Source organism: Camellia sinensis, chromosome 1 (assembly GCF_055761805.1).
Source record: "Camellia sinensis isolate YWXY chromosome 1, ASM5576180v1, whole genome shotgun sequence".
In the NCBI taxonomy this organism is placed as follows: Eukaryota; Viridiplantae; Streptophyta; class Magnoliopsida; order Ericales; family Theaceae; genus Camellia; species Camellia sinensis.
This window is the reverse complement of record NC_138961.1, coordinates 108,278,124-108,304,655: the sequence shown is the minus strand read 5'-3', so window position 1 is coordinate 108,304,655 and position 26,532 is coordinate 108,278,124. Positions and strand designations below refer to the sequence as shown.

Here is a 26,532-nt window from a genome sequence, read left to right as displayed (position 1 = left end):
CGAGCTCTCCAACTTTCATTTACAACAGTTTTGCAAAATCTCACTCTAAGGACTTCCATTTGAAGCTCAAAGATTGAGCAACAATAGAGAAAAGAGAAAAGGAGAGAGAGAGAGAGACACGTTGAGATAGAGAGAAAGAGAGCCAAGCTCTCTGCCAACCCAACAAGAAATGAAATGAGATGAAAAGGAAAGGAAGGTGAATGATGGCCAACACAAAAAGAGGGGCAACCCATGTGAGTTTGTCTTCCCAAAGCTTGGTATTTTTAAAAATATATATATATATATATATATATATATATTACTTTTGTAATAATACTTTCAAATTTTATAATATAAATTATAAAATGATATAATTTTTCTCACCACAAAATATAATATTTTGATCACTATGAAATATACAAATTTTCATTATTTATAAAATATATAATTTTTTGCCATATGGTACACACCATAAAATCAACTATCAAATATTTATTATAATCCTATATAATAAATAATTACAACTCCTAAGGCGGTTACTATCAATCACCTAATTAAAAAATAACCAAACAGTTAAAGATGAGTCATTAAACAAATTTAAATTAAATTAAATTTAAATCATGGGTCTCACCCATAGATCAAACATGGTCCAATTATATACTAAAATAGTCCTAACAAATTTATCTCAAATCCTGGTTCGAGCACCCAAAACTCAATTTCAAATTCTGTTATAAATTAAACTGAACACCAATCAGTCCGTGAATTTTCATAAAATAAATACTCATCATTTAATTCTGAATTTTTTATACAACGTGCTAGACTCATATGGGAACAATATATAAAAATTTCATAAATTTCTGAGATCGGAAACTATTACTAAAAAATACAAAACCGAACTGTTTTTGCACAGAATTTACACAACAATCAAATTCGAAAATTTGCTCAATTAAATTATGCACTGGCTATTTAAAAAAAAAAAAAAATAGAGTCATTACAATAATGAATAGATCATCCATAAAAAATATGTAAATCATACTATTATTCTTGAGAAATAATAATATAGTATTTACATATGCCAAAAGTTTGCACCAAAATTTCTACAAACCAATGTACATAAAAAAAGATTATACTTAGAAAATATGAAGAAGAAGAACTCCGAAAATATGAGGAAGAAGGAATATATTTCTGTTATATTCAAAACTTCTTATCTTACAAGACCAAATGACACTCCTTATATAGGAGATATTACAAACATCATCATAACCCATTATATGCCACTTACATATTATATATTACCACTATCTACCACTATCTTATTATATACATGCCACTATCTACCACCAACACCACTATCATATTCTATACATGCCACTATCTACAACCAACACCACTATCATATTCTATACATACCACTATCTACCACCAACACCACTATCATATTCTATACATGCCACTATCATATTATATGCATGAACACAATTTCCAGCACTCCCCCTCAAGCTGGTTTGAAGATATCTTCCATAGCCAGCTTGCTAGTCAGCTTATCAAATTGCTTCTTGTGTAGTCCCTTCGTTAGCACATCAGCTAATTGTTCACCTGTTGGAAGGTAGGTCATACAGATTATGCCAGCATTGATTTTCTCCTTGATGAAATGTTTATCCACTTCTATATGTTTTGTGCGATCATGTAGAACTGGATTATGAGCTATAGATATAGCTGCTTTGTTGTCACAATAGACCTTCATAGGTGTCGGGTGAGAAAGCTTTAATTCTTCAAGAATTCTTTTAATCCACATTACTTCACAGATTCCATGGGCAACAGCTCTGAACTCTGCTTCTGCACTACTTCTAGCTACCACATTCTGTTTTTTACTCCGCCATGTAACTAGGTTCCCACCTACAAAGGAGCAGTATCCGGATGTTGATCTCCTGTCTGTAACACTTCCTGCCCAGTCTGCATCTGTGTATACTTCAACTTGAAGATGTCCATGTTTCTTGAATAGTAAGCCTCTCCCTGGAGTTCCTTTCAAATATCTTAAGATCTTATAAACGGCCTCAAAGTGCTCTGCCCCTGGTGAGTGCATGAACTGACTTACCATGCTGACTGCAAAGGCAATATCAGGCCGCGTATGAGACAAGTAAATCAATTTCCCTACAAGTCGCTGATATTGTTCTCTCTCTTTGACTTCTTCAGCCTTAGCAGCTTGTAACTTCAAGTTAGGCTCGATCGGAGTCTCCGCCATCTTACAACCAAGCATACCTGTTTCTCCAAGGAGATCAAGAACATATTTTCTCTGATTAACGAATATACCTTCCTTGGATCTTGCAAATTCCATTCCGAGGAAATACTTGAGGGCTCCCAGATCCTTAATGTGAAATTCTTTGGCGAGTTTCTCGTTGAGGGCTGCTAACTCTGCTTCATCATTACCAGTTAAAATGATGTCATCAACATAAACAATCAAAATTGCAATTTTACTGTTTTTTGAATGTTTATAAAATATTGTGTGATCTGCTTGACTCTGCGAGAAGCCACAACTGATAACTGCCTTCCCAAAGCGTTCAAACCACGCTCTTGGTGATTGTTTGAGTCCGTATAATGACTTGTTCAATCTGCATACTCTGTCACTTCCAAGTCTCTGCTCAAATCCCGGCGGTAGGCTCATGTACACCTCCTCTTCAAGATCACCATTGAGAAATGCATTTTTAATGTCAAGTTGATGTAGAGGCCAATCTGAATTTACTGCAAGAGATAACAGTACTCTGATGGAATTTATTTTAGCAACAGGAGCAAACGTCTCCTGATAGTCGATCCCATAAGTTTGAGTGAAGCCTTTAGCTACCAGTCTCGCCTTGTATCTCTCAACGCTTCCATCTGCGTTACATTTTATCGTAAACACCCATTTACACCCAACTGTTTTCTTGTCTTTGGGTAGATCAACTATCTCCCAAGTACCACTTCTCCTTAAAGCATTCATCTCCTCCATGACTGCTAATTTCCAATTCGGATCATCCAATGCTTCCTGTATATTCCTTGGAACAAACAAGTGTGAAATCCTAGATGTGAAAGCTCTATGGTTTTTAGACAGTCTTTGATAGGAGAGGTAATTTGCAATAGGATGTTTAATGCAATTTCGGACACCTTTCCTAATTGCTATAGGTACATCAAGGTCGGAAATAGAAGGAATAGGATTACCTAAAATTTCGATGCCAGAACTCGGGTGGACATTCGGGTCATTAGGATGGACATTCGGGTCATTATTCCTCAGATGAAATCGCTTCCTAGTATAAACCTGAAGCTCAGGATTTAGATCATTTTGTAGTACTTCTCCCCCTAAACAAGAATCTTCTTGACTAGGCACCATAGAACTTGGTTCTCCTAAGTGATCATTATCAGACAGATGTGGTTTTTGTGTAGGATAAATGACATTGGGGAGCGGGATAGAAATATCCCAAAAACGGTCTTCTACTCCACTTGTCTCCCCCTGAAGAGAAGTGTTGGGGAAATAGGATTTTGTTTCCACAAATGACACATCCATACTCACATGAAATTTCTTGTTTTGAGGATCGAAGCACTTATACCCCTTTTTGTTTGAGGAATAACCCAAAAAAACACATTTTATAGCACGGGGGTCAAGTTTTGAACGAAATTGACTGGGAACATGAACATAGGCAGTACATCCAAAAACTTTGGCGGGTAAATCAGAAAACAACCTCGTGTCAGGAAAAAAAGTTTTGAGACAATCAAAAGGTGTTTTGTATGTTAACACCTTTGTAGGCATCCTGTTTATCAAATACGAGGCTGTTAAAATTGCTTCACCCCATAAATATTTAGGAACATGCATGTAAAACATTATAGCACGTGCTACTTCAAGTAGATGTTTATTTTTTCGTTCTGCAATGCCATTTTGTTGAGGGGTATCCCGACATGTAGATTGATGAAAAATCCCCTTTTTTTCCAAAAACTCACCCAACTGCTCATTGAAATATTCTGTTCCATTATCAGAATGTAAAATACCAATTTTGGTTTGAAATTGGTTTTCAATCATATTGTAAAAATTTGTGAATAAATTTTTCACGTCAGATTTTTTATTCATCAAATAAATCCAACATAAGCGGGTATGGTCATCAATAAATGTAACAAACCATCTTTTACCAGAAAGAGTAGTGATTTTAGAAGGGCCCCAAACATCACTATGAATCAAATAAAAAGGTTTTGAAGCCTGGTAAGGTTTTGGCAAATAAGTAGAGCGATGAAATTTTGCAAAAATACAACTTTCACAATGAAAAGAAGAACAATCAATCCCTTTAAATAATTCTGGAAATAAATGTTTCAGATAAAGAAAACTAGGATGTCCTAGCCTATAGTGCCATAGCATTATTTTTTCTCGAACAGAGATTGAACTGGTACTATTAAAGCTCTGAGCTTTTTTATTACTAACAGGTACTTCATCAAAGTAGTAAAGACCTTCAAGCATCCTAGCACGCCCAATCATCATCCCCGAGTTCTGGTCCTGAAATTCACAATGGGATTCAAAAAATGTAACACGACAATTAGAATCCTTAGATAGTTTACTGACAGACAAAAGGTTACAGGCTAAGTTGGGGACGTGAAGAACAGCATTGAGATTAATTTTCTCAGTTAGTTTAATAAATCCTTTTCCTGCAATAGGTGAAAAACTACCATCGGCTATTCTGATTTTGTCATGACCAGAACAAGGGAAATAGGTACTAAATAAATGGGAAAAACTAGTCATGTGATCGGAGGCACCGGAATCTATGATCCACGGAGAGAAGTTTAGGCAAGAGAAGGCTTTAGGATTTCTACCTGTTTGTGCCAACAAAACACTAGGAGTACCGGTTGAGGAGTTGGATTTTATCAGCTTTAAGAGTTGATCAATCTGCTCTTTGTTGAAGGGACCTGAATCGGCTTCATTAGCGGTAGGAAAGCCACGATTCTTCTCTCCTTGTTTGCTGCTTTTCCAGTTGACAGGTTTGCCATGAATCTTCCAACACGTTTCGCGTGTATGGCGAGGCTTGTTGCAAAAATCACACCAGACCCGTGGCTTATCATCAAACCTGCGCTGGTAATTTGCAGCCTTGTTGGCCGCAGCATCGCTAATTAAAGCAGAAATTTCAATTGATTCACCATTACCTTTTTTCTTAAGCATGACGCTCCTTCGGCTCTCTTCCCTTCTGACTTCGGCAAATACTTCGCCAATGGATGGGAGAGGAGGTCTGCCAATAATTCTTCCTCGCACTTCATCGAACTCAATGTTGAGGCCGGCAAGAAACTTGTAAATACGGCTGTCTTCCACAGTTTTCTTGTGGTGGTTGCAGTCGTCAACTGATTTCCATTCGTATGTGTTGAAGATGTCAAGATCCTGCCACAACCTTTTCAACGAATTGAAATATTTGGTGACGGAATCATCTCCTTGACGAATCTCTCCCAACTTCAAAGTTAATTCGAAAACTTGAGATTGATTTCCTAGGTCAGAATACATCTGACTAACATTATCCCACAATTCTTGTGCAGTAGTATAGCACATGTAATTAGAGCTTATATCCTCCTCCATGGAATTGACCAACCATGTCATAACCATGGAGTTTTCAGCGTCCCAATTGTCGAACAGCGGATCATTAACCGCAGGAGCCTTCTTGTCACCAGTGATGTAACCGATCTTTCCTTGCCCACGGATATACATCCGGACAGATTGTGACCAGCGGAGAAAATTATCACCATTTAGGCGGATGGTGGTGATTTGGACAGAGTGAGAGTTGGACGTTTTCACCGGAATGGCAGCGGCAGGGGTTGAAGTGGTTCCGGACGTGACTTCCGACATGGCTATGACGGTTTTAGGGCTGCTGTGTTTTTTGTTGCTCTGATACCAACTTAGAAAATATGAAGAAGAAGAACTCCGAAAATATGAGGAAGAAGGAATATATTTCTGTTATATTCAAAACTTCTTATCTTACAAGACCAAATGACACTCCTTATATAGGAGATATTACAAACATCATCATAACCCATTATATGCCACTTACATATTATATATTACCACTATCTACCACTATCTTATTATATACATGCCACTATCTACCACCAACACCACTATCATATTCTATACATGCCACTATCTACAACCAACACCACTATCATATTCTATACATACCACTATCTACCACCAACACCACTATCATATTCTATACATGCCACTATCATATTATATGCATGAACACAATTTCCAGCAATTATAGTAACACACTGAAATTGATTTTTTCAAAGACATGCTTTCTGCCTATATTAGTTGAATTTTAGGACACATTACAGATATCAAAGATATAACGTATTAGGAGAAATGTTTTTTTCTGCCACCATCTTGTTTCGAAATGCAATACTTTGACCACCAAACCAACTTTCTAAAATTATAAATAAAAAAAAATAAAAAACACAAATGTGTAATGTGGAGTATCTAGGCACAAGACACGCATGTGCTTGATGTGTCCCCCTAACTTGTCCAGTGAAAAAATAATTAAAAAATTGACATGCCATATGCTTTGTCCATAAATATCTCAATTAGACACTGCTATGACTACTAAAATGAAGTAGTTGTGTTTCATAAATGCTAATTTAGAGCTAACTCAGTGTTGTTTTGAGGGATCGTTAAGGTTTCTTAGCACACCCTTAGGGTGGCCCCTTGCTAGCCTCATAGATAGAAAGAGGCATTAACCATGCGACACCTCAAAGAGTGTATTACTTCCTTTGAAAAGTCGTGATACACCCCCTGAGGGATAAATGATTGAAGGATCTGAGTGAAAACTGCTTTGCAATTCACTTTTTATTTATTTATATTTATATTTTATATTCTGATGTATTGCAGCCTAATTGTTTTCATTTCTTTACCTTTTATCTGTTACATAGAATGTTCCCCCTACATGTTCAGAGTAGTGCTCAAGTGCCAGTTTTGCTCTAAAATTTAAATATGGATATTGCTTACAGGTTGTAAATGCAAATGTATCATTACAACAACTGGAGGAGCTATTCTTCGCTGAAGAAAGAATTCTGTTACCGAATCCACCTCTTGAGCCAGAACTTCCTGCCATCTCAATCAAGAATGGATACTTTTCATGGGATTCTAAGGTTTGCTATCAACATTAAATTTACAAGTGTGTTTTGTGTTTATGGTGTGTGTTGCTTTCTGCTTTTCAATTCTGTGTTTGTGCTTTAATTTTATGATTTCTTATGCATTGCTCAAAGTTATGATGTAAAAATATGTAAAACTATGATTAGGGTTAGAGAGAAAGAGAGGAGAAGAAAAGAAGACTCTGTTATATTGAATATTATTTGTAGGTTCTTAAAATAAACCTAAAACAATCAGCACATATTTAAAAAGAGTGCTACTATTAGCACCTACCTAATTTTTTTGAACCCTCCAATTTTCAACTTTTTTTTTTTATTATTACAATTATATCCTGAAGTAAAATTACATTAAATGACAATTTTTAATGAAATACCCACCCACCAAATGAAAACAATTAGAATGACACTCTACAATATTGTACAACCTTCATCCCCATCTATACGTATTCGTTACCAACCTAAAGCCTAACCGTATTCTTCTTCATCACCATCTTACACCCACGTATTCATCTTCAATGAAAAACATTTGAAACCACCTAATCAGTTAACGTTTTGTTCGATGGTTTCAAATGTGTTCAGTATTCCAAATTAGTTAATGTTGCAAACAATCCTATTACAGACTCCGAGTTTCTACATTTGTGATCTTTTTCACCATTTGTTGGTACTTATAGAGCAATGGAAGACGATGACAAAAACTCTGATGAGGTTGGCATTGCATAGGTAAGTTTATCTATCTTGCATTTACGATTCTGGGTCATTTTCGATTCGGTATTGGTTTGTCAACTGTTAAGGTTCGGTTCAGTAATACAGGTTCGGTTCAGTAATACAGTGCTGAACAAAAACATTTAGTTCAGTAATGCAGTGCTGGATATAAACATTTTGTTCGGAACTGGAATGCCGAACGGTTCTATTTTGCAAAATTTTTCTCCTATTTCTTTTCTAAGGGTTTTTCCCTCTAAAACCCCCTGTATCGAGGGTATTACCCTGAAATAAACCAAGAAAAAAAAGTGATGGGGAGTTGGAGGTTACCTAAGAGAAGAAGAAAGAGATCGTAGAAGAGATTTTCGACTGAGATACCGTCGTTCATGGTGACAAGGAGAAAGAGACCATCGTTTATGAGAGAAGAGAAGAGAGGGATATTTGATTCGTCTCTCAATCATTTGTTGTTCTCAATCGTTCATTGTTCACTGAGAGAAGAAGAAGAGAGGGTGTGCAAAATTAGGTGAGTGTACGAGAATAACCAAAAAAAACACATTTGCGAGCATGGGGAGATAACTTATCCATTCTTAAATCAAGGACATGGACAAAGCCCACACAACCAAACACACGAAGAGGAAGTGGAAACAGGGAACAATTGGGGTATAATTGAGAGAAATGAGACTAGTTTTGTAAAACAACCGAGGGCATGCGGTTAATAAGAGAACAAGCAGTGAGCACAGCATCACCCCAAAACTGTTTGGGTACATGCATGTTAAACATTAAGGTGCGGCCAACAAATGGCAATGTTTCCGCTCAGCAACACTACTTTTTTGGGAGGTGTGAGCACAACTAGTCTGATGTATAATACTACGATCATCACAAAAATTATTCACAATAGATTGCACATATTCTAAGGCATTATCTGGCCGAAATATCTTAAAGATTTCCCAAACTTAGTAAAAATTTCTTTATAAAACTTAGAAAGTATTTGGGGCAAGTCAGACTGTTGTTGTAATAAAAACAACTACGTCATTCAAGAGTAATCATCCACAAAAATAACAAAATAAAAAAAAACCATTAATAGTAGGAGTTTGAGAGGGACCCCATATATCTGTGTGGACTACATCAAAAGACGTAGACACGCGACTAACACTACGACTAGTTAAAGAACTACGTCGATGCTTACCAAGCTGACACTAGTTAAAGAACTACGTCGATGCTTACCAAGCTGACACACTTTACACTCAAGCTGAGACATGACTCAAATCAGGAATAGCTAACTTAAGCTTAGCCAATGATGGATGACCCAAGCGGAAATGCCATTCTAGGAGACGCGCTCAAAACAACAAAAGTAGGATGAGGAGAGCCATTAGTATCCAAAAAATATAAGTCATCTTTCTTATGTCCCGAACCAATCATCTGCTTGGTCTGGAAGGCATGCAATACACATGAAGTAAGAGAAAGTGAAGAGCTTTAGTTAATTGACTAATAGAAGGCAAATTAAATGGAAAGGTGGGAACATGAAGACTAGAGACGGATTGAAGAGTACCTTGCCCACTGACAGGTTGGGAGGATCCATCAGCTAAGATAATATTATTGGTAACAAGGATGAAGAGTATTAAAAAGAGAAGAATTATCAGAAATGTTGGAACTAGCACCGGAGTCTAGGAGCCAAGGCTTAGAAGTTTGAGCCATACGTGCAATATTACCTGTACTAGCCAATGTAGTTATGGAGGATGACGGGAGAGCAATGTGAAGAGAATGGACGTGGTCAGTAACCTCACTAATCTGAATAGTGAGTGTATCACGAGAATCAACTGGGGAAACCACCATATCAGAAGGAAAGGATGTCGACGGCAAGGATGGAGCATCCATAACCTGATTCACATAATCAGGTTTACTATACTTCTTCCAACACCAGGGTTCAAAATGACCCAAGGAACCACAATAAGTACACTTCCGATCACCACGGGACATGGAACTAGTACCACGCCGACCACTACCATGAGAACCATGAGAAGAACGACCACCATGAGAACCACGTGAACCAGCATGAGAGCCGTGGTGACTAGAGTGGCCATGAAAACTCCTAGGGGTAGGCCCACAGTCACCACTGCTAGAGATCAATGCAGAAGAGGACAAGGACTAGGAGGAGCAACCAGATGTAGAATGACACTATCCCAAAGAAGAAAGCAATAGCTGAGAGTAGGCATTAGCAGCTGAAGGAAAAGTCTCACTAATAAGAATCTAATCTTTGAAATCCCGTAAATCAGAATCTAAACCCAAAAGTAAGGATGCCATCATAAACTCCTCCCAATATTACTTCTGTTGGGCCAAACCAATAGTAAAGGGTCTGTGCTGCAGTAATTGATCCCACAAGTTCTTAAGTCCACTATAATATTTAGGTAGAGGACAACTAGGCTGTCGAGTAACAAAGATCTATTCATACAACTCATAGACATGAGAAATGCTACTTTGATGTGGAAAAAGAATCAGCAAGGGAGTCCCAAATTTCATTAGAGGTTTCACAAAACTCCACCGTAGTAGCAACATGGGGTTCCAAACTATGCCAAAGTCACCCCATAACACATGAATACTCACTTAACCAATCATCATAGCCCTTATCATTATTAGCTAGTGGAAGTTCAGTAAGAAAGCGTGACTTTTCTTGCCACACAAGAAAATCTTAACTGCATGGGCCCATGCCAGATAATTCAGTCCATTTAATTTCTTAGTTGTAACAAACTTGGGTAAGTCATCATCATTAACCAATGAAGATTTTGCATCAGGTTTTGCCTCGGCCGTGACAATGAGATAAAACAACAATACAGGAAATAACAATAGATGGCAGCACAAAGCAAAGACCAACACCAGCCACCAATAAAGCGCATGCACACACACAAAAAAAAAAAAACAAACAAACAAACAAGCCAAAGAAATTACCACTACTAGTAATCACCAAGCTAAATTACCAGAATCACCAGAATGAACAAATAGGTACAGTACTGGAACAAAATCAGCAATGCTGCGCCAAACAGATGAACAAAATCACTCGAAAATCCAACAAAACAGCAAAGCCAGCTCTGAAACAGCTCTCTAGGGCAATTTCGGCTCCTACAGAGTTGATTGCAAGAAGAAACTTCAGCTAATGGGCTATACCACAGATTGAAGAAAATACCACCAAAAACTCGAAAAACATTCAAAAATTGAAAACTTGCATCAAATGGTCCCAAAAATTCCACAAAAGTCATCATCATCATCAGAGGGAGAAAATGTCCTTGGGAGGTCTATCTGGTCCGTACAAATTATGATGTCATGCTGATGTCATCGTACAGAGGATGACATCAGCACATATTGTCACCTCAGAATAATCCCAAGAGTCTAATGAACACTTGATAGGGCAGAATTGATGCTCTAATACCAAGTTAGAATGTAAAAATATGTAAAACTATGATTCGGGTTAGAGAGAGAGAGAGAAGAAAAGAAGACTGCGTTATATTGAATATATGTTTGTAAGTTCTTAAAATAAACCTAAAACCATCAGCACATATTTATAAAACACACCACCTAACAATATGACCACAGTACCCACAACTTAACACAAAAATAACATAGAACATATAACTATTCTAACACTCAACAAAGTAAATTTTGACATTCATAGCACTTTTTAGTCCTTCGTGCTTACTTATTTTGGTTTGTCTAAGCATTGTGTTCTCTCTATTATAGAATATATAATGGAGCTGTCGAAGCATCATGTATCTTTTGGGTGTTTATAAATATAGCATATTTGTATCAAAGATAATCATAAGAGGTTCATGGGGAATCTATAGGAAGTAGCAGTTATCTAAAGAAACTTGCTAGTGACGTGAACAGATTAAGAAAGCAATCAAAAGAAAAAGTGGCTGTCATGAATCTCTACATACAAATAGTTCGAACTTAACTTGTATTGCCCAGGAATAATTAGGATTTAAAAGCATTTGGACTTCAGAAAGATGAGAGATATATTCCAAGTTACTTAACATTCATAATGATTTTTCACTTTTTATCTTGGAACTTTTTCTAATCAGCATCTTTACAAAAAGGTTGGGGGAAGGCTGTCTACCTAGTACCTACTCTCTCTCCCACACCTACTGTAAGCAAGAGCCTTGTGCACTGTGTATAACCTTTTCCTTAGTCCCCTGATAGGGAAAGATGGACGGTGAATGTTGTTATGTGTACTAGAGTGGAACACAGAATTTTATGACATATTTCAGCCCTATTTGTCTAATGGTCAAGGTTTACCATTTATGCATCAACAAGAATATGTTACAGTTGCCTGCCAAAAAATAAAGAAGTGAAAATAAAATAAAGGAAACGGTAAACTACTTCAGCTGTGAAGCCATTACCTTTCCACTGGATAGTTACACGAGTTCAATCTTCTCATATACTGATAACATTAGCAATCCTGTGACTTTTAGGATTTATGTTTCCTGTATTTTTATGTATATATATACATATTTTTTTCAGGCAGAAAACCCCACATTAGCAAACATCAATTTGGACATCCCAGTTGGTAGTCTAGTTGCAGTTGTTGGTGGTACTGGAGAAGGAAAGACGTCTTTTATATCGGAAATGATTGGGGAGCTTCCGCCGGTAGCAGATGCAAGTGTTGTCATCAGAGGATCTGTTGCTTATGTTCCCCAAATTTCATGGATTTTCAATGCTACTGTGAGTTACAGCATGCTCATCCTCAATCAAAACTATGTCCTGTAGCTGAAAATTTGTTATATTAAAAATGCTCAGGATTTATGATCATTCACATTTTTAATGAGCAAATCTTATCCTTGCAGGTACGCGAGAACATATTATTTGGATCTAACTTTGAACCAGCCAGATACTGGAAGGCAATAGATGTAACTGCATTGCAGCATGACCTTGACTTACTTCCTGTTAAGTATAATGTTATATGATTGTGATTAGTTTTCATTAACATGATATGTGATGGAATGCTGTCATTACATTAAAATGGATCCTGGACCTGAATTTCTTGTGTATTTAATGCTTTTTCAGGGTCACGATCTTACAGAGATTGGTGAAAGAGGGGTAAATATTAGTGGGGGACAAAAGCAAAGAGTTTCCATGGCTAGGGCTGTATATTCAAATGCAGATGTATACATATTTGATGACCCTTTAAGTGCTCTAGATGCCCATGTTGGTCGACAGGTAAACATTGCATGTTTAAGCAATATATTGTCACCTACCTAGTTAGAGAGTACGAAAATTTTTATATTTAAAATGGTTTACTTTGACTTAGAGCGTCATTTGTGCTGAGATTATACCATATACTTTATGGAAAAAGGTCTCTGAAACTCTTTGTTGCTAACTCTTCGTACTTGTAAACAAGCTAAATTTACTGAAATATACCTTCCGGAAGAATAATCAGAAAACTGAGATGACTTTCTGTTTCATCTCTCCTTTATTTCTCTTCAGAATATTGCTCATGTTTTCTAAACATCTAAACATTATCTTGGGTCATAATTATCACTGAATTGGCTCTTGAATCTTCTCAACTTTGTTAATCATTAGTTTTTTTTTTTTTTTGGTTCTTGGTCTAATCTCCAGTATCAATTTCCTCCAGGTTTTTAACAACTGTATCAAAGGCGAGTTGCAAGGGAAAACCAGAGTGCTTGTCACAAACCAGCTACATTTTCTTCCTTAGGTGGATAAAGTCATATTAATATTGAAGGTATGGTCAAAGAGGAGGGAACATTCGAGGAGCTTTCTAGAAGTGGAACATTGTTCAAAAAGCTCATGGAGAATGCAGGGAAAATGGAAGAACATGTGGATGAAAAGGAATATGGTGATGAAATGGAAGATGGAATTAATCTTGATTATAAATCCTCGAAGCCTGCTGATAATGGTGTGCAGAATGCTTTTCCAAAAAGTGTGAACTCAAAAAATAAAAGGAAAGAAGGAAAATCTGTTCTTATAAAGCAGGAAGAACGAGAGACAGGTGTTGTCAGTTGGAAAGTCTTAAAGAGGTAGTATGCTGTATCATGAAGTTTTAGTATTACATTTCTATCATACTTTGTTGTTTCTTACTGTTCAGTTGAAGTGGAACAGTATGAAAAACTTTGATTAGGGCTAGAGAGAAAGAGAGAAGAAACAAAGAGAAGACTGTCTATTAAACGTATGTTTTTAGGTTCTTGAATAAACCTAAAACCATCGGCAAATATTTATATAAAATACAATATAACCATATGACCATAGTACCCTCACTCAACACAAAAATAACATATATCACTATATATTCTAACATGCTCATTGATTTCTTGATTGCTTCTAGGGAAAACAAAATTAAATGACCAAAATTAATATGAATCTTTTCTTGAATAGGTTTGCAATTGCATGTTATTGTATGAACTTATATGACTTTAGGTAAAGTATACCTGCCTGCAAGTGATTTTGTGGTAGTTTTAAAGAAAGGAAAGGTTGTAGGTTTTGGGTTCAATAAGGTAGTCAGAATGAGTTTCACTGCTATAATAAATTTTCAAACACATTAAATAACACATTAAATAACTCATTCTGTTTCAACCTCTATGTTTCAGCTCAAAAAATAAGAGTCCTAGAATACTTGATCAAAATCTCATGTTGTATGCTGGACATGTGACTGACAATGATTGAAAAGGATATCCACTGATACTGCTATATTTTTCGTATTTTCTAATAAAAACATGTGATGTTAGGGGAAAAAATCCTATTTTATAAATCCAAAACATTGACCATGATTAAAAAAATATAGAAGTAAAATACAATGATGGTTCAAATAGGAGATCAACTTAAAACGTGTCCTATTCTTTTGAATCTTTTTGTTGCTTATCCAAGTGACAGTTCTAATTTTTGTCTGGATTTCTTCAACGCTATTCTGACAAAATAACAGTTCCTGTGAACCTGATAAAAATCATCTTCTTTCCTTGTTTTGTGTAATCAAAGCTAAAAGTTGCAAGTTTCATTGATGTCATTATGACATAGATGTCCAATCTGAAGCTATTTTATTTTTCTAATTATAGTTTATACAGTGATGAGTCATTTAAAAAATATTGTGAAGCTTTGATTAATGGTTAAGACTTGGCCTAATAACCTTAAGGTTATGGGTTCAAATCTTGGGGCCATCACTTTGTGGATTATGCCAAAGGTTAGGTGTATACTCAATTTTTTCCCTCCCAAACACATTAATGTGTACTAATTGGGCGTTGTTTTGTTATCCAACATCGTTAGGGATGCTTCTTTTTCTTTTTCTATTCTTCTTTTTTTGATGTAAAGTGGAATTCTTCGCTTAAGCAAAATGATATAGAAACATGTTTTTTAATGAACAAATTTGAGTCTTCTAACTGATATTTGGTTAAATCACTCAAATAGAGACCCTACATTCATCTTTGTCACCTTCTTGGATGCCCAGATTGTACTCAAGACAAAGATATTTTTAAGTTTACACTGCTTAAGATTAGATGTTCTAGGTTAACCTTCTTCAAGGCCAACATAAAGAAGTCCATGTGATTTTATTTGTCTTCTGCATGTGCGTCATAGCAGCTGAAGACTGTTCCTAATGAGATTGGCATTTACAGCAGTGGCAAAATTGGTAAAGCACACTGGATAATGAAAAACAGCTGAAGAAAATAGACGGAAGTATAAAGTTGGAACTTGGTTTTTGTTGGATATAGAAATTAGAGTACATAGAATCTTTTTATTTTTAGTATTATGTATATAATCTGTGATTGTGTCAATCACTGATTTAGTATTGTTTTTTTATTTATATCGTTTCCTAAATTGTATCATAAATATATTATATATACATGGCTTCTACCTCATTCATGGGTAATCCAAATAATACTTTCATCCTTCTTGGTATCAGAGCTAGATTAAGTACCTACTAATTTTACTTCACCGGCAGGCGGCAACCTTGCCTTGGCCGCCTGCCGGATCGCAACCCATTCCACTGACATATTTTCTTTCAATATCATTTCATGGTGATCTCTTCCTTTACCCACTAGTTCATTCTTATCCCAAATATCTCTAACATATTTTTTTTATTCGCAATCTATTTTTTTGTGTGTTTCTGTTCCACTTTGTCTTTCCCTCTATTTCAATCTCAAATAGGTTTCTATTTTCAAACGTATTTGAGTTTAAGGGGGGGAGGGGGTATTATACCTATATCATGGTGAGCATGGTGATATACTATGTGAACCATCTAAACTGCCCCCTCTGGCGCACAACCCAAGTCGCCCCCTTGGCGCACCACCTAAGCTGCCCCCTTTGGCGCACTGCTAAAACTGCCCCTTTTGGCGCACAACTAAAGCCGCCCCCTGGCGCACTTTCTAATCAGCCGTCCTTTGGCGCACTCAGTCATTTGTTGCCATCATCATTCAACACGGCGTCATAAGTTATGTGTGTGCCACGCTAGATGGTTCAACATCTAGTTCTCTACATCGGTCCGGCATGACCCCTTTAAATTATCTCGACATTGATTCTGGTTAGTCTCTATAATGGTCTGACATGACCTCTTAAACTATCCTGACATTAATTCCGATTAGTTCCTACAACGGTCCGGCATGACCTCGTAAACTATCCTGACATTGATTCTAATCAGTTCCTACAACTGTCTAGCATGACCTTAAACTGTCCCGACATTAGTTACGACCAGTTTCTACAATGGTCCGGCAAGACCATAAACTATCTCCCGACATTAGCTCCGGCTTCTGATGCCGACCAGGGTGTTTCCTAGCCATAGATGCTTCAGTAACTCTTCTAGGGCAGTTCAATCCCTATGTTTTTTTTGTCCTTTTCTAGGGTGTGGTGCTGATGTATTAAGCACTTTTTGGCTTTTTTTATTTAGTGGACTGCCAGATTTGTTCGGTAGCATTTATTTGGACTAACCATTGAGTTTTTCTGGCTTCTTCTAGTCATCCATTGACAAGCTGCGATTGTTGAATATTTTCACACTAGCTTGAGAGGGAGTGTTGAATATAGAAATTAGAATACATAGAATCTTCTTATTTTTAGTATTATGTATATAATCTGTGATTGTGTCAATCACTAATTTAGTATTGTTTTCTTATTAATATCGTTTCCTAAATTGTATCATGGATCTATTATATATACATGGCTTCTAACTCATTCATGGGTAAGCCAAATAATTCTTTTCATTCTTTTGTTTTGCGTTGATTCCTAGCCTCAATTTTCATAGTCATATCTACTCAGCTGCATAACAATAGATGAAACATCATAATTGATTCTTTGAAAAGCAGTTTGTAGATCAGTTAAACTGACACACTACACAAAGCCATTTCCAAAAAAAAGCACATTAGAAAAAATTGAATGAAATTATGGAATCTTTTTTCAACTAGATTCATTATCATTTATCCATGGGGTGGAGATTAAAAAAAGGCACTACCCTTTAATTTACTGTGAGATAGATATAGGTTAGGACATTCTTCTTATCTTCCTTCCTGATTGATACATACATACATACATATACCAAACCAAACCAAACATACATATATGCCTATATTTTTATAAACTCAACAATAAGAACTTACCTTATCCCTCTAAATGCCATTATAGCAATGTTACTATGGTGGGACGAAAATTATGCTCCTGCTTTCCCTTGTCGGCCAATAACTCTTCTTGACTCTACACCTGCACACACAAAAGCAATGAGGCCCCAACGAGTTGTTTTCACCGGGTAAGTCCTCCGACGATCAGATTAGTTCTCTTTTCCTTTTCTTTCTTGCTTTGTGTTAATTTCTACTACTTGCATCTATATTTTCACATACCTCTTCCTTCAGTTCTGAGTCCCTATTCATAGAATTCCTTCCTTTCAATTCTTCATCATAACCTTTAATTTTCATTATCATGTCAATTCCACTTTTTTCCTCTTGATGGGACGTCCTCCCTTATACGATATTTTCATACACCTTTTTCTCTTCAGTCGACCTCTCTTCTTCGGAAATCAAATGTTGCCAAAGAAGATGGATTTTCTTGTTCACCACAGTTACAGTAGCAATAAATGTCAATAGAGTAAGTACAGCCATATGGTGAATATTATCTATACATTGGAGGCAACTAGTTGTGCTGTACAAGGTCTCTTCCAATGTTGCCTCTTGAATCAAACCTGTTCGGAAATACCCTGCATTAATGTGTTTATATTGCTTCTCTTCCAGGTATGAAGATGCCTTAGGAGGTTTGTGGGTTGTCATGATACTGTTTATGTGCTACATTTTAACTGAAGTTCTTCGAGTCTTGAGTAGCACGTGGTTAAGTGTTTGGACAAAACAAAGCGGTGGAAGCAGTTTTGGAAGCAGTTTTGGACCAGGTTTCTTCATTCTGATTTACACACTTTTGTCATTTAGTCAGGTATTTTGACAACTTCATCTTGCAACTTACCTTCATCCTCCTGCAATTGATTATCCCAATTTTCTTTTCTGTATTGTTTATCTTATTTAACTCAATAATTTCATGTGTTTCTAATCATCTTTCCAGATATTATGTTCTTGGTTGGTAATAGTAAAACCAAGTAGGAAAGAATATCACACACACACAACATGTATATATGTTATGCACAACAATGCCTATGCACTGGCTATGTTAGTTGAAAATAGAAAATGAGGTTTCTTACTCTGCATGTGTTGTATTCGGGTGATTGTGACACTGACAAACTCCTTTTGGTTGATTACATCAAGCCTTAAGGCGGCTAGAAAATTACATGATACCATGCTACAGTCTGTACTCAGAGCTCCTATGTTATTCTTCCATACCAATCCAATTGGGCGGGTAATCAACAGATTTGCAAGGGATGTGGGTGATATAGATCGCAATGTTGCCAGTTCTATGAATATGTTTCTCAGCCAAGTTTGGCAGCTTCTGTCAACTTTTGTGCTGATTGGCATAGTGAGAGCACGATCTCCCTCTGGGCCATAATGCCACTTCTGATTTTGTTTTATGCAGCCTATCTATATTATCAGGTTGGTTTTCTTTCTCTTCTGTTTTATTTTTTGATTTGTTGGTTTCCAAGTTGATAGCCTAAACCTACAATCCTGAGCTAACTTCTTTACCTGAACTAATTCAAAAAAGTACAGGGAACCTAACTTATTTTTCACCGATGCAGCGCCCCTTGTCCATTTTTTGAAATGTCTGAATGCAGGCACAAAGCATCGCTTACAGGAAACGCCCTAGCCCTTACTCATCTATTCATATTAGGATTCATGTTACGAGAAAGCTGGCTAACACAAAACCTCCTTATCCAGGCTTGACGGCTGTGTAAAAGATGAAGAACTAAGCATGACACAGGCAGAGTTAGAAATTTTGTTTAGCCAAAACCAGTAAAAGTGTCTATACTAGGCTAGCATATGTAGCAGCTTAAAACCTCTCAAATTGAACTTGGGATTTCCTAAAAATTCCTACTAGAAAAAGGATTTCCAAAACTAATTAAGACACAAACATAATCCAATTAAGAACACATGTGAGCTTCTATTTGCACACCAAAAAAATTCTCAGTTCACATTATTTTTCCTTTTTGATATCAACTTTCGAACAAAAAATTAATTTTTCAAATATCAACTTCGGAACAAAAACACCATTTGGTATTAGATATCCAAACAATTGATTTTTGTTCAGAAGTTGATTATCCAAAAGGCAGAAATGGTGTGGATTGAGACAAAGTACAGTGTGCAAATAGAAGCTCCCAAAAAATATAGGCCCAAATAATAAAACAATTACCGAATGACCCCTGGGTTTGAAAAATTATAGAAATACCCCTGATCTGGGAAATTGCCAAAGTACCTTGATCAGAGAACTTATCCCTATTTCCATCTTTTAACTTAGATTTTTAGGGGCTGATCCTCATCAAAATAGGAGGTACATCTTTGGTCGCCATGGGAAATGTGTAGTGAGGGAAGGCAAAATAAAATAAGAAAATATGGAGATAGTATCTTAAATCTGTTCAGCCATTCCTTATACTGTATTTTTTGCAAATCAAACATTTACATAGCTTCTACATATGCTTGTCATATCAAAATTGAAAATCATCAAATATTTCTCACATTGCTCATTTCATGTCAATTGAACCCTTGACTACAAACAATATATACGTCTGTTTCGCAGAGCACAAGCCGGGAAGTAAAACGCTTAGATTCCATTACCAGATCTCCAGTTTATGCACAATTTGGAGAAGCACTAAATGGTTTGTCAATGATTCGTGCCTACAAAGCATATGACCGGATGGCCAACATTAATGGAAAATCTATGGATAAGAATATCAGATTCACTCTTGTCAACATAAGTTCCAACCGCTGGCTTACCATAAGATTGGAAACATTGGGAGGCATCATAATATGGTTTACCGCAAGCTTTGCTGTCATGCAGAATGGAAAAGCAGAAAACCAGGTGGCATTCGCATCTACAATGGGTTTGCTTCTTAGTTATTCTCTAAACATCACTAATCTACTGAGTAATGTTTTAAGACAAGCAAGTAGGGCTGAAAACAGTCTAAATGCTATTGAGCGTGTTGGCACATATATAGATTTACCTTCTGAGGCTCCAGCCATCATCGAGAGCCATCGTCCACCACCTGGATGGCCTTCATTAGGATCGATTAAATTTGAAGATGTTGTCTTACGTTACAGGCCTGAACTTCCTCCTGTCTTGCATGGACTGTCCTTCACTATCTCACCAAGTGAGAAGGTAGGCATTGTAGGAAGGACTGGTGCCGGGAAATCTAGCATGGTCAATGCTTTATTTCGGATTGTAGAACTGGAAAGAGGAAAAATCTTGATTGATGATTGTGATGTTGCAAAGTTTGGGTTGACAGATCTGCGTAAAGTTTTGAGTATTATTCCACAATCACCAGTTCTATTCTCAGGCATGCATTGTCCATAAACTGGATTGTAGAGAATATAAGTTCCAAGTATACCTTACATTTTTTTTAATTATTATATTTCTCTTGAATTGGCCCCATTTTCTTTCCTCTTTGCGTAATTGGCACTTTCTCAACATAAAAGTCATATGTCCAGTATTATTCTGTCCTCGGTTTTAAAAAATTGTTCAAGTTGATATCAGCCTTGGGATGAATAGAATGCCTCTCCTGTGGTTCAGGAAAAACTAAGATCTTGACACTCTTTCTAGAATTTCAATTTCTTACCTTATAATTGTAGAATATTGAAATTCCCTAGATACTTCTGATAAATTAACTATCTTCTGCCTATTGGCAGTCTCCCAATCACCTTTTTCTATATGTGGGTGTTGCAGCTGTTGTCTACCTATTGCATCTTAGTAGAGGGCAATATAATGACATAGAAAACACAAGAAATGGTTGTTTGCTAGGTTGTGCATTATCATGCCACCTCAGGCAAATATATATTTTCATGTACGTTTTCTTGCTTATGGTATTCTTTTGTTAACTTTTGTACATAAGGACATAAAAACGTTCTACAATTATGACATGGCTGGTATTAGTTTTGCACACGGTTCATATTTGTCACATAAATCCTATGAAAAGGATGCTAGGATGCTATGTAATATATTTGTGTATGGAAGTGCAGGGTTGGCCCTGGCCCAAGGCAAGGCCGCCTTGGGCCCCCAAATTTTGTCAAATTTTAACTCTTATGAGATTTGTGGGTTTAAAAATTACAACCTAAATTATCTAATTTAACTTCACAATCGAAATTAAAGATCCTTAGAGCATCTCCAACCCTTCATTACTTTTATTCTAAATTTGAATGAAAAACTTGAATTAATATAAACTCCCTTTCATCAAAGTTTTTTCATAATCTCAAAAAAAAAAAAAAAACTTCTCTTACCGCAAATTTCCATTTTCATCAAATTTGATGAAAAAAAATATCTCCAATGCTTTATCTTTTTGAATTTTCATCAAATTCAAATTTGATTAAAAATAAAAATAAAATAAAAAATTCTCCATTGATTTAATAAACATTTGATGAAAGGGTGTGGGATTAGTAAAAAAAAATTACGAGTACTAAATTACCATTTTTCGACAACTTTTTTTTTAATGATTATGTATACATACATTAATACTATACTCTTAAAAATTAACTCAAAAAATATATTTATATATCTCATTCATTCTAGGTATGGCTCACATTAAAGTAACTTTGAATATACATTATACACCTTCAAGGTAAAATTTTGAATAAATAGTTTTTTTTATACATAAAGGGCCCCAATTTTAAGATTTCACCTTGGGCCCCAAAAATCTCAGGGCTGGCCTTGATGGAAGGCCTTCCATTATAGATACCACTCAAGCTAGGCATATGTGAATATGCACAAACTCAAGGAAAAAAAGTGTCAAGTAATGAAACTTATGGATTTACAATAACTTAACAACTGACAATTTACAGAAGTCTGATCTTGAAATGTCTGGATCAATGACAAATTATTGTCTATGTTAACTAAATTGACAATCAAATAGTTTGATAGTCTGCAGTGCTCCTCAATCTTTCCATTAGGCATCTTGAGTACAGCTCTATGGCTATACCAAGTTACACTTGTTTATAATAACTTCCCACTATATTTTTCAAACTAATATTTGTTAATGTAACTTATTCCTTTTTTCCTTGTCACAAAAATGTGTCGTGAAAAAAACTTCCAATAGTGACTAATTAACACTCATTTTATTTGGCTAGGGACCATCCGATTTAATCTTGATCCTTTCAGTGAACACAATGACGCTGACCTTTGGGAGGCTTTAGAGCGTGCTCATCTAAAGGATGTCATCAGAAGGAATGCTTTTGGTTTGGATGCTGAGGTATAAGCTTAATTTCTCTTTGCTCAATCTTTTTTATTTTTTTTTACCTAAATGCTACTAGATATTGGATAAAAGGTGTTCACGCAAGGAGATTCAATCTTCGTACTGATAATCTTGTTTTTCTCTTTTTGTGATCAGTGCAAATGTTTAAAGTGTCTAGGTTGTAGGCATGAACAACTTGATTTTTTCTTGTTCAATGCATTTTCTATGCTCTAGATCAATGCTCTAAGCCATGGATTGTTCGACAAACCGGAAAAGGTACTAGGCCAAGGGTCACTAGTTCAACGTCAAGTCAAGCGAAATCGAACCGTGATGTCATAATTATCTCATAAATATATTAAAAATAAATTTAAAAATATAAGCATTAAAAACATTAATTATTTTATATTTTAACGTACATATATGCTACGTTACATGGACTCAGGTATGGGTGTCAAGTGTGGGTATGTATCTAGAGGTCAGACTCATCAAACCACAAATTTAAGGATACGTGGACTCGGCAAAAAAATGTAGTATTTTTATATTTTTAATCAAGTATGTGAGATAAAATAGTGTTGTAAGTAATTTATAGTGTCAAAAAGGCATTTATAGCAATTATACAATAATATGTTCATAATAATAGTGTTAAATACAATTATATAAGAAGTGTCTGATTAAAATTATCCGACACATATCCCATACCCTAGTCTAAGTGTCGTGTGTCCTACACAGGTATTTAATTTATATTGAAGAGTTCGTGTAACATAGCATATATGTTAATCAAATATATAAGTTTATACATATATATTGTTTGTAGTCAAATTAATTGAAGTTGTGTTTAGACAAAATGGGCATAATGTAATAAATAAATTATATTTGCCATAGCTAAACAAAGCAAGGTGATGGCTTGGTGGTCAAAATCCAAGCTTATGTTTTTGTTTGTACCCTATTTGGCACGACCAATAGGAGGCCGCCACGTGGCATGAAGTTACAAATAAAAGAGTGGTGGTTATGGGTCAACCCGTGGGGCTCAATGTGAGAATATTAGCTTGATTGTGTAAATATATTAGATTGATTGTGTGAATATTAGATGTGTTCTTATTTCCCATTTTAGTCTTGGGTCTAGAATTACTATATAAATCAGATGTACTAGCCGTGTGCGAAAACCCTAGCCGTGTTTTCTGTTCGTTCAACCTCTTTTTTGATCCTCCTAACTTGCACATATCAAAATTGGGATCAACCTTTGATCTCATCGGAATCGCCACCCACCCAATACTGGAATGTTGATTCAACCCCTTTGCTCTCAAACCCTGAATCACGATCCCTCAGAACAGTTTGCCTCAAATCGCCACCCATCTGGTGTTCATGACCTCCGTGTCTCACCTCTGCTTCTTGCATCTAGCGCATCTGGCTTGCCGACTTGGGATTATCTCTTTGTGTGGTCTCTCTGTGTTTGTGACCCCTGATTGACCCACAAATGTTGACTCTATTGGTAAAGTTTTTAGTTTATTACAAATTGCCACATTTGTAGGTCTAATTTCAATTGAGCCCCTGTTGAGAGATTTTACACTCTTTGTTTACTACCACTCTTACGATGTCGGACAACAAAATTCAAGCCATCAGTTGCAAACTCATTGCTGTCAACTATGCTTATTGGGCTTATGAAGAATTTTCTTCTCGGTCGAAAAAAATTAGGGTATGTCTCTGGTTCTATTTCTCGTTCATCGGATTTGAAAAATGAAGGATATCTAACTGCTTATGACACTTGGGATTGTGACAACACCCAAGTTCTGACTTAGTTTCAGAACTCTATGAAAGGTTGTAGTGGGATGATATTTTTCAAATATACTACTACTAAGGAGGTGTGAAACTATTTACTGGGAGTTTATCAGCAGTCTAACTTTGTCAAGCAGTATGAGTTGCAATCAGCCATTTAGAGTGCTAGTTAGCAATATCGGTCTATTCAAGATTTCTACATTGAGATAATGGGTCTCTGGGATCAGCTAACCCTCATGTAACCATCTAGCATTAAGGTACTTGATGCTTATTTGCAGTTTCGTGAGGAACGTTGTTTGGTGTAGTTCTTAACAGCTCTTTCTCCTCAGTTTGAGGCCATCTAAGGTGGTATCCTTAACCGTTCTCCTCTCCCTTCTGTGGATTCTATAGTTCGTGAGCTCTTGTCAGAGGAAACTCTTCTCAAGACGGCCAGTCAAGCTCTATCTCCATCTGTCTTCTTGGCTTGTACTTAGCCTATACTATTGTCGACCCCATCTACACATCTGCTGCAATTGGAAGTATGACTGTCCCAAGAAGGGACGTCTGCTTGCTTTGTCTTCTCAACAGTCTCAGACCCAATTCTACGCTCTTTCTCTGAGTACTTTTCAGCCTCCCGAAGCTTATACTGCATCTGCTCTTGCTCTTGATCTTGACTTGGCTTCCTTGAGTGTTCAATTTACTCAGCTTTAGCATATATTGACTACTTCCCAACTATCCCCGTCTACCTCCACTCTTCCTTCTCTTCCGCACCTTCGAAATTAAGAATCTGGGCCCATTGCGGATTTTCTTAGTATTATTAAGGTAGTTTTTTCTCCCAAGAGTTATTTTGGCTTAGACCAAGTATGTGAATGAAGTTATTCACCGTGTCGGTCTCACTGATACTAACCAATTGAGCTTAATGTAAAGCTTCATTATACTGTTGGTGTCCCAGTGGATGATCTTACCTCATATTGCAAGCTTGTTGGTTCCTTGGTCTATTTAACTCTCACTCGTCCTGATCTTTCATATGTTGTTCATGTGATCATCTAATTTGTCTCTGCTCGTTCCATGCATTAGGCAGCCTTGGTTTGAATCCTCCACTATCTCTGGGGTACTATCTCTTAGGGTTTGTTGTTGTCATCCACTTCTTTTTTAGATTTGGTAGCCTATGCTAATTTTGATTAGGATGGTGATGTCATTGACCGCAAGTCCATTTCTAGTTTCTATATGTTTTTTGGTGATCCTTGATTTCTTGAAAAAGCAAGAAACAAACTATTGTTGCTCATTCTACTGTCGAGGCTGGGTATTGTGCTATGGCCCATGCCACTACTGAGATTGTCTAGCTTCGTTGTCTCTTGTATGATTTAACTGTTCCTCAATCCTCTTTGACTTCTCGCTACTGTGACAACCGCAATGCTACACAAATTGTTCATAGCATTGTTTTTCATGAGCACATGAAGCACATTGAGATTGATCGTCACTTTGTCGGCCAGTATCTGTAATTTGGCTCTACTTTGCTTCCGTTCGATCCATCTACGCTGCAACTTCTTGATTTCTTTACCAAGACTCACATTACTGCTTGGTTTTGATTTTCTCTTGACAAACTCTTCGTGTGTTCTTCTAAAACACCTTAAGCTTGAGAAGGGGGGAGGAGGGGTTGTATGAGAATATTAGATTTATTGTTTCCTATTTTAGTCTTAGGTCTAGGATTGCTATATAAATCAGATTGTACTCTTTGTATTTTACGCATTGAAATATACAAGTTTATTCAGAAACTTACACTCAAATGATGATTGGGTCAACTCGTAGAAGTTGCACCCTGGTCTATCCATAGCAACAAACAAAGGGTTAGACTTGGTCAAAGAGGCAATTACGGATCCTTGGTTTTCAAGAAGCAACTAGAGATCTTGTCCCAATTTTCTCTCTACACTTTTAGGCAGCTATAAATAGAGAAGTAAATTACTGTCACAACCCCAACCCACCCCAAACAGGATCGTGTAATGACCGGACAATAGTTCTTGACTACCAAAGGCCTACTAAACAAAAAACAAGTTGGACTCTTAACATAATTGGGGCAAAATTAATTAAGAGAGTGTGGAAGCCTTTAATTTCTTATATTGAGTCCATTTAGAACGTCCATTCAGAGCAGTGAATATCTATATGAAATGAAAGCATACATTCTT

At 36.4% G+C, this 26,532-nt stretch overlaps 1 pseudogene across 1 annotated transcript in view; it reads left to right on the top strand.

The window, feature by feature from the left end:
* The window catches only part of LOC145789350 (ABC transporter C family member 1-like), a 132,600-nt pseudogene that overhangs the window by 93,689 nt on the left and 12,379 nt on the right, over positions 1-26,532 (top strand). The window contains exons 17-23 of the transcript XR_014337009.1: positions 6,976-7,116; positions 12,325-12,525; positions 12,648-12,746; positions 12,868-13,020; positions 13,436-13,838; positions 18,018-18,169; positions 22,494-22,615. The product of XR_014337009.1 is annotated as an ABC transporter C family member 1-like (transcript). The remainder of the gene's footprint in view (positions 1-6,975; positions 7,117-12,324; positions 12,526-12,647; positions 12,747-12,867; positions 13,021-13,435; positions 13,839-18,017; positions 18,170-22,493; positions 22,616-26,532) is intronic.